The sequence below is a fragment of the Cupressus sempervirens genome, chromosome 1, assembly GCF_028749045.1.
Source record: "Cupressus sempervirens isolate cs-2001-9-10 chromosome 1, ASM2874904v1, whole genome shotgun sequence".
In the NCBI taxonomy this organism is placed as follows: Eukaryota; Viridiplantae; Streptophyta; class Pinopsida; order Cupressales; family Cupressaceae; genus Cupressus; species Cupressus sempervirens.
In genome coordinates, this window is record NC_143118.1 from 146,211,581 (window position 1) to 146,229,700 (window position 18,120).

At 35.4% G+C, this 18,120-nt stretch overlaps 1 long non-coding RNA gene across 7 annotated transcripts in view; it reads right to left on the minus strand.

Annotated features, from left to right (window-relative positions):
• LOC149576606 (uncharacterized) overlaps positions 1–17,861 on the minus strand; it is a 33,313-nt gene extending 15,452 nt beyond the window's left edge. Inside the window, exons 1-2 of one of the 7 annotated variants that reach the window (XR_016361883.1) lie at positions 17,468–17,606; positions 17,195–17,267 (exon numbers count right to left, since the gene is read on the minus strand). This is a non-coding gene — a long non-coding RNA (uncharacterized LOC149576606). Of the gene's footprint in view, positions 1–17,146; positions 17,268–17,357 lie in introns of all 7 variants that reach the window. The other 6 variants (XR_016361893.1, XR_016361886.1, XR_016361891.1 and 3 more) reach the window with 6 other exon arrangements.
• Between the last annotated feature and the right edge of the window lie 259 nt (positions 17,862–18,120).

An 18,120-nucleotide genomic window follows, 5' to 3' on the forward strand; every position in this document is an offset into this window, starting at 1 on the left:
CACAACTAGTCAAATTGTGATGTGAATATCAGGATTTAACTGTGTGATTTTTGAGTCAAACTCGATGACCCATGTTTCATGAGTAGTGATTCAACATGAATCCATCTCTCATGAGAATAAATGGAAAACTTAGCACTCATTGGATCTAGGTGATGCTCACAGGGGTGAAGCACTGGGACTTCCCGGGAGGTCACCCATCCCAATACTACTCCAACCTGAGCGCGCTTAACTACGGAGTTTCCTCCATGGTTAAACCCAAAGCTTGCAACCCCATTTGCAAAACCTTCACCAAGTGTTGTGCCTTATGAACCATTCATTAGAAAGCCCCTTAAGCTCATCAATTGATAAGCGCAGTCAAGCTGGAGTAGTACTGGGATGGGTGACCTCCAGGGAAGTCCTGGTGCTTCACCCCTGTGAGCATCACCTAGATCCAATGAGTGCTAAGTGTTCCATTTATTCTCATGAGAGATGGATTCATGTCGAATCACTACTCATGAAATATGGGTCAATGAGTTTGACTCAAAAAACACAGTTAAATCCTGATAGCAATATCACAATTTGACTTGTGGAAATTATCTCCTACTTATCAATTGATGAGCTTAAGGGGCTTTCTAATGAATGGTTCATAAGGCACAACACTTGGTGAAGGTTCTGCAAATGGGGTTGCAAGCTTTGGGTTTAACCATGGAGGAAACTCCGTAGTTAAGCGCGCTCAGGCTGGAGTAGTACTGCGATGGGTGACCTCCCGAGAAGTCCCGGTGCTTCACCCCTGTGAGCATCACCTAGAGCCAATGAGTGCTAAGTGTTCCATGAGATGGATTCATGTTGAATCACTACTAATGAAATATGGGTCGATGAGTTTGACTCAAAAAAACACACAGTTAAATCCTGATAGCAATATCACAACACAACAATATTGTCAAATATGATTCATCTAAGACTTGAAAGCAATCAGATTCATCTAAGTACTTGAAAGCAAATTCTGAACTAAATGAGGAAACAAAAAGAACATGCAAGCACTAAGATACATCAAGGAATCACCAAACTTCAACAACAACTTCATTATCTCAATAACTCATAGAAACAATCTCCAAGTTTTGTCCCTTACAAATAAGAAATGAGTCCATTATATATGTCTTAAATTACAATGAGTGGACTGAATTGAAACAAAGCCAATGACCTATATTTTGCTACATCAATCCTAATTAGGGTTAGGGCAAAGAAAGAGAATCTAAAATTAAAGCATGGGTCCATTCAAACCAATCAATAGGAAACCACCTTGGTGGGAGGTGATAAACAACCACTGTTCATTAATGCTCCTTTGTCGATAATAGCCTAACTTGGCTTTTTCTCTTTGAACGCACAGAATTTGGACGACATTGTCTCCAAATCATATATGCCAACAAATGGCATCAATTCCCCACTTGAACTCTAACACTATCATCTCTCGCTTACACTTAAATTGCTCTCCTAATCATGCAATGAGTCCTAGGTCATATGCATGACATTTGAGAATATTGAGTTCACAAAGTCATCCTTCATTCGAAAATCCAACCAAGAAAACTCCTCTAGTTTACTTTTAGGTTGTCTACAGTTATATCATTTTTCATCAATCTCAATGATAAAAAGGTTGCATCTACATTAGAGATTCCTTGCTGAATATTTCCAACAACATTTCTCAATCGTGTGGATTCCTCATTGAAATGTTCAAACATTTCCTTTGCCATGATTACTACGATGTACCAACGAATAAAGACATACCCTTCTTCCCTAACCACTCCATTGTTAGCCAACATCTATCTAGGAGTCTCCATCAAAGCTTGCAGGATTGAGATTACTTCATCTAGATAACTCTCATCCTAGGACGCATCTATGCATTGTATTCTAAAGAGGATGGTTAGTCCCTTTTAATATATTTAAGTCATCTTCGGTAACATTATGTGCTTCCCTGTGGATATCTTCTATCCAAGCTTCTGCATTTTGAGAATTCTGCCTTATTCTCTTAATATCTTCCACTGACTCAATTGGAAGAATTGTAGGACCAAAGGTTTGACTTTCTTCCCTCACCATATGGGATAAGTTGTTCAAATACTCACACAAAACCTTGTTCTCACTTTTCAGTTTTTGATATTTTCTTTCCATACTCCTCATCTTTTCCTTAATTGCTTGTGTAAAATCCTTAAATTCTTCAATGACCTCCTAGAGACATGTCTCAAACCCAATTCACAACATTGTACCTATTTGTAGTAATTTGATCCTTTGTTTTGTCAATTGTAGGTACTGCACACTGTAAAGTCTTGGATCCAAATTCTCCTCTAATTATCAATATTTCATGCAACTCCATCTCTGGGTCAATTTCTTTCCCATGAATTCTAAACAACCTTTGCCTTGACCCATCTAGAATAGAAGCACCTCAATCACAGACTAACAATTGGCCTTGTCCTAATGGCTCTTTCATTAATTTCTTAAATGACGAAAGGACTTTCTGTAATTGCATCAAGCTGTAATTGCATCAAGAACCTCTACTTCTGCAGTAGGAATTTTCGTCTCTACTATAGGAACTTCTAACTCCATCATTTCTTGTTCTAATATGGCCTTGAGGCTTTCCTCCATGACAACTTCTTGCTCTCTATCTCTTCCTTGGGCAAATTCTTGATACGGGTTGATGCTCTCTCTATCTTGTATCGACCTAGTCATCAATTCATCCTACAAGATCCTTATTCTATTTGTTTCAATTTCTGCCTTAGTGAGAGGATCAATCTTCTATAAGCACGGAGTCCTACAGGGTGAAGAAGGATTTGTTGTTGACCTTTGCCTCTCATTGGGTTTCTTCATTGTAAAGATCAGGCCTACTTCTTGGGCAATACTCTTCTCTTTTCCTTGTTCAGTACTCTCTTGTGCGATCTCTCCTCATCTAGTTCTAACTCCTAATAACTACCTTGGTCTATCAACCCACAATGGTTCACACCCTATTAATATATAAGTCAAGCTATCCTTAGACACCCCCATTTTGCTGATTTGATGTTTAACACACCATTTTAGAATTTTACAATTAATGCAAATACTGAATCGATCTCCAATACTTCTTTCTTGGACCAATCATATGGTTGGGTGATTTTTTCCCTTTGCACCACATATCCTGCCTAGATCACATTTGTATCCTCTTCCACTTGATCAAGTACTTTGATGATGCATGCACTAATCATGATGAATGAGTCAAAAAAATTCTCCATTTGATTTTGTGATCATCTATAGCCTTGACCCATAAATCTTCAAGGCGCACCTTGCATTGATATTCCGTACCCACCACTACTCTAATTATATTATAGGGATCATAAACGATCTTCTCAAGAAAAGTGTCAAACGATAGAAATCACGCTCCTCTATTGATTTTTTGGCTACTTGCAAACATGGACACATTTCAACTTAATCTCCTATTGTCATTGGGAATTCAAGTCCCAACTTCCTCTCTCTTTTGAATCTTATCATACCTCACCAGTTGCCTTGCAACCTTTAGAAGGACCATCTTGTCAATTGGATACCTTGCTCTAACGAGAATCCCTACAGCCTGATGTAGGAAAAGGTCGAGAACTGGATGAACCATGCTACATACTTCTTTATCGACTTCATACCCTCGACTAACAACATCATGTGTAATCTTCCTTGTTGAGCCCTGACAATGTGCATGGAAAAAGAAGCATTAACTCCCATTAAGTTGTCCTTGGCATACAATTATGATTTAGTGTAGCACTCATGAACTTTCAAGTGGCACAAACCACTTTATATTGCCCCTTTGCATCTTAGCCCATCATATATGGTCACTCGAGCCAACATATGAATGACATAGGAGCTCAAGTAGAATTATCCTAACTACTCAAGATTACCAAGTTGTTCATTTCCATATCGTTGAATCCTTAGATCACTTATTCAACAAAAAGCCACACCAATGTTCAAATGCATAGGATTGTGGGATCCCAAATATTCTACTCAACGTCTTGATCAAATCAATGTACTCGCCAAAAGTCAAGCCAGACTAGTTTTAGGGTAGCTTGGAGTGGTCAGCTATGTTCTTCCGCAACCACTTATGGTTGATCACACCGTTGCAATGGCCAATCCCAGCAATAAAAACTATAAGTGTCTACTCCTCCAACTTCAATACCAATGTTCTCTATGTTGGGATTTTGAAATCTTCTATAATTGTTGATGGAGGTAGATCTGCCAACACTTTACCGTATATCATTGTAACTCCCAAGCCTTTGTCAAGCTTCCACACAAGTAGTGACTGACAAAGACTAGGCTCAATAAATCCAACAAAAAAGTTGATTGAATTCATTTTAGAATTGCCGCTACATTCCAAATTGCTTCTAACATGGCATTGACACTATAAACTTAGAGCACTAAAAACTAGAAGTAATGACCCTCATGAGTTCGCCGCTATGCAGAAATACATACTATGAGTGGTGTTAATTCAAAATCTCTTTTAACTCTGTATTGCTTAAAGATCAATCTGTAGGTTTGACCTAAGCTCTATAATCTTACTTCCATTGAAACCTCCACTACTCAACTCACTATTCACTGAATTTGCAGCCTGACTCTTATACCATGTTAGATTTTAGGATGGCTGCAAATGAGTATAAAATGACAATTCAATATTGATAAATACTGAATATTGATTTGTAATTCTGAATCTGATAATTGTAGTCACCGAACTCCAAAAGGCAGAACATATATTGATTTCGATGTCTTTCCTCAAGATCAGATGTGCATTATAAAGGATATGAATAGACATATCCATGAGTGGACATGTCTCCACCCGTTCATGGGTATGTCTCATGAAAAGGTGCCTCTTCATGCCTGATCTCTAATTGGGTTTCAACCCTCAACAACTACAAATGATTTCCTTAATAATAGTATATATATATATATATATATATAATTTATCTGACTGAAGCTATCAAACATCAACATTTATAATTGGGATTTATTTGTATCCTTCAGCCAGGCTATCTAACGTCTCTTCTATGTGATTGATGGAATATGTATCATCTTGTTTGCAACTGTCATGATATGCCATCATCCCTTTTGCGGTGTCTTTTCAATTTTGTATCTTCAACTCTATTCACATTATGATGATTGAACCTCTTGGATTGTGAGAGAATGTTTTGCCTATGGTTGGCCTGCTGGAAATGCTCTGTCATAGCTGTTGAGCCTGTAGCTGTTTCTTTCTGTATATGAGGTGTTTTTTTTAAGCAGTTTCTTCTTCAATGGCTTCAGGGCTCGAGTTGGAGCATTCCTTTTAATTTCATATCGTGTGATTACCTCTATCTATTGTGTTCTTTTCATTTTGCATATCTCCCGACTTTGTGTGAAGTGACTTGGCATCGTGAACATGCTTTATTCAAACTGTCAGCAGTTATCTTATTCTTAATGAGCGTCGATTTATTTGTGGCATTAGTTCATTCTCTTATTGTTGTGGAGGTCTCTTTACTTCTAACACTTGTGTGAGACCATTCATCTACCAGCAGTTGAGTTGTCAGGTCTTTTATTTGCTGGAAAATCTTTATCGCGTGGTTGTTTTTGTTGCAGTTATGATAATAGTGTTGGCTTCTAGGTTCACAATTTTAAGGTGTTGGAACTTCCAATCATTCTTTGTTCTTTTCTAAGGAGTGTCAGTTTTTTTTTACAGCTTGTTTCATTATCAGTGCTGTAGCTCTGAAGTGTTATCTCTGTTTTAGTCTTGTTTGATATTATTCTTCAGCACTGAGAGTGCTGATATATACTCTAGCTTTAATAGTTCTCTTGGAGGGAAATTTTTGAGAACTATATTCCATTCTGTATTTATTAAATTGTTTTGATCTCTAGTTGTGCAAGATATTGGTTGGAATAAAAATCTAATACATTGACTGTCTGTTTGAAGACTTTGTTGATGTTTTGGTAGCCTTAGTAGGATAAACCTGTGAGATCAAGATATATATATATATATATATATCAGTTTTCCATTATATTAATTTAAATTATATTGATGAATAAACATGTCTCTTCTCTTGGTTTATTCCTCATACAAATACAAGAGGGTGCTGTCAATTGGAAAGTACATACCATTATGGCAGTGCTATTACATTTGCAGCAGATCCAGGAAAACCAACATTGTATCAGAGCCACGTCGCAAATGTAAGAAGTGATTAGAAGAAGAAGATTCTATATAGCACTTTCTTACCCCGGAAAGTAGACTGTGCTATGGACTACATGGCCCAATTTGACTCTGGCAATGAATTTTCTATCAAACTAAATATTCACCACTGCAACAGTAGCTTCTTTGTTATTGCATGTGACTCAGAATGCTCAGAAGAAAGAACGAGGTGAAAATTTGAAAGAGAGACATATATCTTCTATGTTTTTTAAGTTTATTGTACCTTAAGTAACTGCATATATATTCATATGTATACGTGTCTGAAGGAGCAATTCAAATAACGCTGTCAGGTTGAGACTAAGAACCATGATATTAGCAATGGACTCTCTGTGTTCATCGACATAAATTATTATGCGGGTGTCTTTCATATCTAGAGTTATAAAACACAAAATAACCATTTGCCTATCTCTTGGACATTATTTAGGGACTACAGCAATCTACCTTATATTTTATCACAACAAATTTAGATGAGAAATTCTATCATCGCAAATATATTATTAGGATTGCAAGCAAACACAAATGTTAATATAAGCGTATAATGCTATCAACATTTGTGACTCGCCACAATTGGATACATCATTTCAAGAGAAGGGTTAGAGCACAAATTTACTTCTAAGTGTTGTTTGGGTGTGTATCTATTGATTGAATCAAGAAGTTCCCCTGCCAATATTGTGACTAAACAGGTGCAAACAAGTCAGATCAACTGCAAGGATAAAAACATGGGGATAAACGCAGTCAGCAAGGAGAAAAATTAAATACATGGAGTTGTTCAGCACCCAATATACATTATAACGGCTACTTCCACCTGTTACGTATATACCTTGCAGACCATCACATTAATCTCACACATATATTTGACATCACCCGTCAAGATATATGATAAATGCAATTTCACATGCCATGCAGGTGTTAAGGGGCCGACCATCAAGCGAAGATTAGAACAAAGCAATACTGAGAATGATAGGTGTAAGATGGAATAAAGAAGAGATTTACTATCAATCTCTATTGCGCCTCTGTATGATGATCAGCTTTAGCTTTAAACAAACACCAAGCAGTGTAGACTGAAGAATAGTCAACAATGAACAATAGGAGTTGGTGGCAGATAAATCAATGAATGCTATCCACTTACATTGACATTGAGGGAAACATATATAAACTGAAGATTAGACCAAGGAAGCAGATGATGTGGATTAAAAACTGCATAGGTGAATCACACATCGAGCACACAGACTGTACAAATTGGAAGGAACGACAGTAAAAGGAAGAGAAAAATAGAAGTTACATATAACAAAGTCAAAAGAGCGGAGATGAATTAAAACAAGGGGATAAAAGAAAATGGTTAGAAGGCCCTTCGTTATTTGTATGTAAACATGCTATTTGAATGCCCAAAGGAAGAGGAGCTCAATTGAATATTGAGGACAAATGATCAATCGTAAATAATTAGAGATGGGATGCAATATCCCATACAAATTCAGTCAGTCATAATTGAATAGTACATCAGTCAATATAATAAGTGGACATAGACATATGATTATAAGGTGTTAGAGGCATCGAGCACTGATCAAACAAGGAAGAGGGACATTGTGATTCAAAAGGAGCCTAACATTTCATTAGAGGCAACCTTGAAAGAGAGGGAGCAGATAGAGAATATGATTCAGTCAACCTTCGGTGATCTCGTTCATATTGACTCAGAGGGAGTAAACATGCTGAGATAGATTCTCCACTGATCAATAAATTATAGTAGTCAAGAGGACTATGATTCATTAATATACCTTGTAACTATGTGATTTTAATGGGCCTACCCCTTGTGTACATCATGAGTAAGTGACGACTTCCAAATGATGTCACTTCTATTTGCAGAAGTTATTGAAAGGTGACGATCTTACAATAACTTAATTTTCTATTACGATGGATATATTACGATGTCTATGCAGATCATGATAGATTATACTTTGCATGGTGGATGTTTATATGGCACAGATTATGAGAATGTGTGTGCACATACCTTATAAACATTTTTTAGTTCATGGTGAATGTAATGCAAATTGATGTTTTGGAGGCCATTAGATGGAGCACTTGGTGAATATCATGCAACTTGATGTTCAGGAGACCAAATGTACTCACAGTACCTGGTGAATATCTTGCATCTCAACATTTTGAAGGCCATTAGTCAAAGAGTATTTGGTGAATATCATATACTGTTATTCTAGAGACCAATGTTCAAATGTGATATCAAAATGGTGAATATCATATGTTGATATTCTAGAGGCCATTACCTTATTGAGTACATGGTGAATATCAAGTGTTGATATTCTAGAGACCATTACTTAGAGTTTTGGTGAATACCATATGTTGATATTCTAAAGGCCAATACTCTTGATATCATATGTGATATCAAAATGGTGGATATATTCTAATCATAGATATCTTTAAAAATTTCTATACCTAATATTACCAATGGTGTAATACGTGTCATGTGTTTATCCTCCCTAGCTAAGAGGATATGTTGATGTTTTGGTAGCTTAAGTAGGATAAACTTGTGAGATCAAAGAGAATATATATATAAGCTTTCCGTTATATTAATTATATTGATAAATAAACATGTCTCATGAAAGAACATGTCTCTTCTCTTGGTTTATTCCTCGTACAAATACAAGAGGACGCTATCATTTGGAAAGTACATACCATTATGGCAGTGTTATTACATTTGTAGCAGATCTAGGAAAACCAACAAACCTCAATAATATGCAAAAACTTTGTGATGTTTTTAATATTGTTTTATATATGGTGTTATTCTGAGATGTTTTCTAAGAAAGACTATTGTTTCATATCGAATAATCGTAGAAGTTACATTTTAGATTGTTTGCTAATTCATTATCAGGCTTATCGATTGATCAATTCTGAAGGATTCAATTCATAAGCAACAATCTTATAATTGATTTTGAAGATTTTAGCAGCACTAAAATTTGAAACCTATAGGAGGTAAGATTGCCATATATAACCAAATCATGGAGCAGATCTCCAAGCATGCACTCAGGTCATATCATTTATTATTATGGCTGCATTCAGTTTAGCAAGTGCTATTATCATTATACGAATACTGGTCTACATTATTTCTCCATATTGTTAAAAGAGATCATTGCGTAGATCACAAAGAGAGAAGTATTCTAAGATTATATCTTTGAATATTGATCATTATATCACTAGGAATGGCGTATGCTTTTAGCATTGATCTCTTTATTTCTCTCCATTATTATTAATCTCTCTTGGTTGCAAGACGGATCAAGAAGCAATATGATGATGAGAGATTATATGGAGAGTCAACAAGGGGGCATTGCTTGCAATCATGGGACTAAGTCAATGATACATATCTTCATTAAAGAGGAACAAATGATATTCAGAGGGAGACTATTCAGCTTTAGAGGGAGTTTGCATGACAGAGGGAGAATGTCCAATTCTCTGCAAGATTGTGCGGTAGTGTGACTGCTAAAGTTTCATGTTTGGTCACCTTGAAATTAGTGATTTCATAATGATAATCAAAACAATGAAAATGCTACCCTTGTTGAGAGGGAGTCTATGTTGAGAGATAATTTCAGTCACTCTTGCACATGTTAACAAGTTCTTCTCTATGGAGAAGTTCGAGGTGAAATCCTTTGTTCCATCTTCTGCAAGTAGGTATGGAGGACCCACCTTCTGCAAGTAGGCATGGTGGAAATACATTCTTCTCTAGGAGAAGTTTGAGGTGGAAGCCCTCATTCCACCTCTGCGAGTAGATTTGGTGGACCACCCTCTACAAGTAGGCATGGTGGAAATGCAATCTTCTCTAGGAGAAGTCTGAGGTGAAATCCCTCATTCCACCCTCTACAAATAGGTATGGTAGACCACCCTTTGCAAGTAGGCATATGGAAATGCATTCTTCTCTACAAGAAGTTTGAGGTGAAATTCCTCGTTCCAGCTTCTGCGACTAGGGACCGTGGATCAACCCTCTACAAGTCGGCATGGTGGAAGTCATAGTGTCACTCCATAACTTTTTTAATTTTATGCACTTACAAAGTAACTATGGTGAATAATGTAATGCTAAGATAACAATGTTTTGATGAGAATCTATGTGATAAGAATTTATTATTGACATCTTTGGTTGCAGCTGTGTCCCTGCCATACTAAAGATCTCTCTTGCTAAAAGGGAGTGTTGAAGATTATACATGCGATAGAGATCTTTATCTATAGTTTTGCTATATGTTGAAATTGGGACAATACCTTTGTATTGCGACAACAACTAGAGAAGATATTTATTATGATATTTCCATCAAATTAAGTGAGCACAATGCGGCATTCAAAGTGTGCTAGAAGAGACGTGACATACAAAGTGTCATGTATTTGGAAATATGAAGTCTTACTTTTGGAAATTAAACAGACCTTGGGTTGTGATTGAAGAGTTTCTCAATTCAATATATATATATATATATGATTGCTTTGTGTGATAAAATACTATATCAAGTGGAACGCATTGTACTTGAAGATTTATTATATTAACACACGACATTTTTTTCTGATATGTCTAGGTTTTTCCCTTCAAGTTGAAGGGTTTTCCAAGAATAAGTTATGTCTTTTGTACCTATTTTGTTATTCTTTTATTTATTGTTGTTTATCTTTAGTTCCCAAAGCACTTTCAATAGCACAAAATATAGAAACAAAAACTGAAAGTTTAGGCCAACTTTAAGGAGAACTGTCTATCTTCTTTCCCAATACCACATTGTTTCAAATATAATTATGGCTTTCATTTTGGTTTAAAAAGTCTCGAATAGAATCAAAACTGATAGGACCTAACCATTAGAGTTCATTCTCCAGCTGGAGACCTCTTGACTCATCTTGCTGACCAAGGAAATTTTCTAATGTGGTCCATACATCATTTGGTGTAGAATTAGATTCAGTATAAAAAGAATAAATTGACAAATACAAGGTTCAAAAAGTCTCATCATTTATTATACCGTTTTCTTGTTTTCTTTTCTTCTTTTGTGCATCTACTGTAAATTTAGTTTCAAGTCCCATTGTTACCTTATGCAACCCTAACTTTTGTTGAAGATTGTAGCTGCAAGTGAGATCTTTATCTCTCATAGAAATAATACCTATATATTCTGTCAACAACTGGAGAAGATATTTATGATAATATTTGAGATAATATATATGAAAAGACGTGTCATATGAAGAATCACGCATTTGGAAATATGAAGAGTCTTATGGAAATTAAAGAGAACTTCTAAGTTGTAATATGAAGGGTCTTCCAATTCTATATGTATACATGATTGCCTTGTGTGAAAGGGTATTGCATCAAGTAGAAAGCATTGCACTTGAACATTTATTATCAGCAAAAGAGATTTTTTTGGTGTGGCTGGGCTTTTCCCTTCAAATGGAAGGGTTTTCCCAGCATAAGTCCTTGTGCCTTTCGTGCCTTTTTATTCTACTTTTTCCTTATTGTTGTTTATCATTAAATCTGAGCAAAACATTAACATGGTATCAGCAATAAGGGAGTATTCAAGATCTAGGAGCAGCAAGAGAACTTCATACCTATGTTTGATGCTTCAGTGTTCTTCATCTATATTACAATGAATATTGAGTTCTAGTCTATGATCTCCCTAATTGGATATGCTATCATGTATGTGGTTCTATTCTTTATTTCACAACAAAATAGTCTATCTATTATTCAAAAAGTGTTTCATCTTGTTTCTTTAGTATCACCACCCAGTCGAGAAGTTCCCTTACCTTAACTGACTTGTTCGATTATGATCGGTTTCCCCTCTTATATTATTCTTCTATTGTATGTCTCCTTTACCGCTGAGAAAGAACATAAGGGCATTGTGTGCGTAATGATTGGGCACCATTTATGTCTTACCAATGATTTATTGAAGAGTCATCATCGTGCTTGTAATTGTTGTCTCTTGGCATTCTGCAGGAGTCTCTTCAATTATCGTGAAGTTTCATGAAATAGGCTTATGGAAAACAAAACAAAAGTCAAAAAAAGTGTCTCACGACAGACTCATTTTGTGTCCAATCAGTACTATCGTGGATAATTGTTTGGCTGACCGTTGATGCAAGCAAATCTTGTCTTGATTACGGAGAGTAGTCCGACCTTCAAATTTAATGGGAGGCAAGTAATATCCAAGCTCTGCAACTCTCAATGATGTTTCTACACTTCGATCCAATTGTCAGTTATGGACCTTCATTAGCTAGGGAGCTCTTGCTGAAAATTGCCTCTCGTTGTTGATGCAGCATAGACACAGGTGATCAATTTTGGCAGCAATATAGTGAGACTATTGTCCTTCTCTACAATTTGTGCCTCATGGACTATCAAGGCCATTTAAAGAAATTCAGAACAGCTTTGTAAATACAAGGGAGATCACTCTGGTTTGGTATCAGTGTCTAAGGGAAGAGATTACTCAATGTATGACATGACACACACGTCGGAAATCCTCTCCACCTCATCAATTCACATTTTTGGCAGCGTCAGTTCTCTTAGCTTTCTCAAACAACACTCTCTCTTTATATGTGTGACAATGATACACATTTTTGTTTGTAACGCTCCAAAGAATAGCATTATTTTTCATCATTTCTGTGAGGGGACTATATCTAGTACTATTCATGTTTTGGAGTAAATAAAATAGACAAGGATGTGTATGGTATGAAAGGGGTCAGTCGATGTCACCATACTATGGCAGACGTGATAATTCAGTATTGTCATGAGTCTACATAGGTCTCTTTTTCGTTCAATAGTAGAGATCATTTAATATGACCTTAAGCCAAGCTCCAACTAACACCATTCCCATATTTTTGACAGCATCAAGTACTGTCACCATTTCAGTGGACATGTTTTATCTTCTCGTATGGTTCTGGAAGAAACTATGCTCATAAGTGATCAAGGTCAAGGTAAGTATTGATTTCAATAATTGGGTTTACCTTTAATAATGAGTCTTGATTATTGAATTTGATTGATTTGTGTTCCTTGGTAAGTTTTATGACTTAAGACAGACGAATTTCAGACATGTAGAAGTCCTTATTGATAGACTGGATTCTTTTTCCTTTCCGTGGATTCAAATCTGAAGGATGTACAATTTATAATTTGTGTGTCGAATATGAAGATTAAACGTATGTTTTATTAAAGTGAGGTGCATTTGTCGAGTATGTTTCTTTAGCATAAAGTTTAATTGGTTTTCTGATTTATATATACATATTTATTATATATCCTGACTTGATATTATGCAAAGAGCTTGTGACTTCTAACTAGGTTGTCCCATATGGCTTCATGTATATGTCAAGATAACTTGGAGATTTGGTTGATACGGCCGCATTTTGCTTAGCAAGTTCTATGATATGAGTTATCATTATTAATTCTTATTTGTGCGCATTTTGAAATAAGTTTTAGCAAGTTCTATGATATGAATAATAATTATTAATTCTTATTTGTGCACGTTTTGAAATAAGTGTTAGCAAGTTCTATGATATGAATTATCACTATTAATTTTTATTTGTCCGCATTTTGAGATGAGTATTATGTGATTATATCTTAATTAGAGTATGATAGGCTGATTTTATGAGTTATTATAAGTCTCTCTTGGTTGCAAGACGCATCGAGAAGAAATGAGATGATGAGAGATTATATGCAAAAGTCATGCAGACTATAGAAGTAAATGAGGAATAAATTATATTCAGAGGGAGACTTGTTAACTTCAAAGGGAGGTTGCATGACAAAGGGAAATGTCTAATTCTTTACATTCTTATGTGGCAGTGTAACTACTAAAGTTCCTTGGTTGATCAAATTGGAATCAGCTATCCTATTTTGGTGATCAAAGTTGTCCCTATTGAGAGGGGGTCCTTGTTGAGAGACAATCTCAGCCATTCTTAAACAGGTTGCTAATGAGTTCTTCTTTGTGAAGGAGAAGGTGAAATCTCTTGTTGTTAAAGTTATCAGACTTAGATATCATTTTCAATTGATTTTAAATTCTATTTATCTCAGAGCATATGTAGTAGTATTAGTAATCAAAGCATTCAATTAAGACAAGATTGAGTTTCACTGTTGAAATCTAAAGGTGCTCAAATGCAAATATAAATGCCTGTGATTACTCTAGTATAATTTTGTTCTGACCATTGATGATGAAAAGAAAATTATGAACCTGCTACTAGGCGTTGAAGATTGCAGTAGAAGTTTGTATGTGTTCTGTACCTCTAAGTAGAGAGTGATATGCACATATATATGTGACGGTGACTCACGTTCGATAGACGTGACTCAACAGTCACATCCTTAAACACCAACGATGATTAGTCAGTCTTTGTAAAACACAAAGGATAATCGATCACTTGATATATATATATATATATATATATATAGATCACAATTTAAATATAAAATGTACAAATAATAAAATATATATAATAACATAAATATATCAAAGATATGATTTCAATATTATTCTCTGATTGAGCTATATTTTAAACACTTGTTAATGAGTTCTCTGCAAAAGAAGTTCAAGGTGAAATCCCTTGTTCCACCCTCTACGAGTAGCTATGTTGGATCCACCCTCTATGAGTAGGCATGGTGGAAATGCATTCTTCTCTAGGAGATGTCAGAGGTGAAAGCCCTTGTTCTACCCTCTGCAAGTAAGTATGGTGGCCTACCCTCTATAACTAGGCATGGCGGGCTGCCCTCTGCAAGTAGGCATGGTGGAAATGCATTCTTCTCTAGGAGAAGTTTGAGAGGAAAGCCTTCATTCCACCCTCTGCGAGTAGGTATAGTGGTAGGTATAGTGGCCCGCCCTCTACAAGTAGGCATGGTGGAAATGCATTCTTCTTTGGAAGAAATTTGAGGTGAAAGCCCTCATATCGCCTTCTACGAGTAGGTATGTTGGACCACCCTCTGCAAGTAGGCATGGTGGAAGTCATGTGTATGACTCCATGACTTTAATTTTATGTGCTTATGAAGTAACTATGGTGAATTATGTTATATTGAGATGACATGTGTTATAAATTTGTCATCTTTGGTTGCAGCTATGTGTGCCCGCCTTACTAAAGATCTCTCTCTTGCTAAGAGGGAGTGTTGAAGATTGCAGCTGCGATCAATATATTTGTCTCTAATAGAAATAATACCTTTTTATTGGGTCAATAGCTGTAGAATCTATTTATGATAACATTTGACAATATTATATGAAAAGATATGTATCATACGAAGAATCATGCATTTGGAAATATGAAGGATGTTGTATTTGGAAATTGAAGAGACCTTCGGTTGTGATACAAAGGATCTTTCAATTCTATATATATACACATGTTTGTCTTGCCTTGTGTGAAGGGGTAACGCATCAAGTGGAAAGCATTGTACTTGAACATTTGTTATCAATAAAAGAGATATTTTTCTATTGTGGCTGGGTTTTTCCATTCAAGTGGAATGGTTTTCTCAGGATAAGTCCTTGAGTCTTTTGTGCCTTTTTATTCTACTTTTTCCTTATTGTTGTTTATCATTAATTCTGGGGCAAACATTAACAGATTTTTCAAGTAGATTGCCATTTTACTTTTCCATTCAAAGTAGTTGTAAGCTATTAGAATAACTGATCGATTTTAGGCAAACAAAAATAAAAAAGATTGTTTGTGAGTGCACAAAAAAAGCATATAAAATGCAAGGAAAACAAAAAAGCCACAGCATCTTCCACTGGTATCTTTTATAATTAGTGTGGTTACAAAGCTTTTTACCAAATTACAAAATCGATAAGGCTCAAAATGGTCAAAAGTTTGATTTTGATCGAAAATAAATATGGCATAAATCCTGAAAATAAGATTGCAGAGCTGTGTAGTTCTCTCCAACAAGATTCTAATGCGTATATGCTTGTAAAAATAGAAATCTGGAGAAAAAGTTATTGCTTATAAGAAGGAAAATGGAAAACCCAGCTTCAACCTACTATATCTGGTTAAAACTGGCAGAATTTCTGATCAGAACCACCCTGGTTGAAAAGCTTGCTTTGCCAACTTTCTGTCAACTCTTCAACCAAAAGTATCCAAAAGGGAAAAAGACCCTATATATTCATCTTGGATCTAAAAGATAATTGCTAGATCCTAAATACATTATCTGTGGCAGCGATGTTTAAAAGGGATTCGCAAATGATAGAGAGCTTTAAAAGAGTAATGCAAAGGGAAAATCACATAAGTGATATGGGATAATTTATAAATGTGTCTATTCTGTTCATGTGATCCTTTCAAATAAGACATGTGGCTTTCTATCTTCGACTAGCTCAATCTACACTGATACGTAGCTGTGGACATATGTACATAAAACGTTGCAAAGCCATGAAACAGTTGTTCTTCGTAGGTAACTCAACAAAAGTATCTCCAGTTAGAGACCAACCAGCTCCCTACCCCTTTGCTTATTAAAAAAAAGCTTGGTTTGAGATCAACTAGCAAGTATAAACACCCAAAAATGTATGGGAAGCTTCTTTAATCTACCACATGCACATACACATTGGTGGGTGATCCCAAAGCAGGACAGAATCCTTAAAACCTAAGATCACTAAAGGATTATATCACATTTTTAAAAAACTCCCAACCTGATTGTTCAAAGACACATGGCAAGAAAGCCGTATCCAAGCAAATAATAAAGGAATCGCAGACAAAGTGACAGTTCTCCACTCAATGAGCATATAAAATAGCAATAAGTAAAGTTCCAAAAATGAAAACTGTCAAATATAAAATAACAACTTCACAGAACTCTAGATGATTCTAAGTTTCGAAATTCTGGCAAATACTTTAAATAACATGGACAGATTCGGCAGGACTCAAACTTTAAAATGGAAAAATAAAAGAATGGGAGGATCTTTTAAATGGTTGATCTGCAGAAAGAATGGTTCTTCATTTCAAATACTTTCAAATTGCACATTATTCGGGGGGAAATGGGACATATATCCCATTAGCAAGCATTACCACAAGAAGTATCTCTAAAATCCGGGAACATTCGCTGCAGTGCCTCACCTGAATAAAAACTCTAGAGCTTCAATCACAAAATGAGACCTTGGGATTATTTATACTTCGCCACCATACGCATCTGCACAAAAGAGCCACAATATTATTGATAAACTGTTAAATAAGCACTCACCTGAAAAAAATCTGCAAACAATATGGATACATTCCATACCAAGAAATCAAATATCTGACATCCTCTTTTTCAACTAACAAACAACATTAAAGCGCAGATTAAGAAAATCTAAAATATACACGACAAAATGTTTTTTCCAAAGTTTTCACCCAAAAAAATGTCTATCTGAAGGGCAAATCCATAAGCAAGTCTAGGGAGATAACATCTGTAAGATATTTCAGCCCTGGGAAACAAGAACTCGCATAAGCTCAAAATTTTATTATTATTTTTATAAATTTGAAAACCAAGGAAAACGGAAAGCGCCGCCTTTCCCCTATACTTATCCCAGACCCCAAAAAAATGGCAAAAAATTAATCATACCCGAAAGTTAAGAGTCATGCCCGTGGAGAAGGTTTGGCTTTGTATATATTAATCAAATCACGCTCACTTGAAGGAATGGTCCAAGCGAAAGGCTTTGACATTATTTCTATTTAAAATACAGTTTTTAAGTTCTGCCAGGAATGCTTATGCATTCATACATCACATTAATACGCATACTTTGGTAGAGGAGAAAATTAATTTTTTTCAACAAAATTACAAATATTTTCTAACCATTAATATATGCATTAATTGCAACATTATTTTTTTTACATTTATGACAAATTGACAAGATTTTTTTTTCAATCATTTTATCTTCCACCTTACACAATATGTCTAATCAATATTAATTCTCAATAGCAATATAATTTCAATATGTTATATCTTTATATTTGAATTTCTAATTTTTTTAAAACTTTTATTTTTTAATAAAAATAGTTAAATT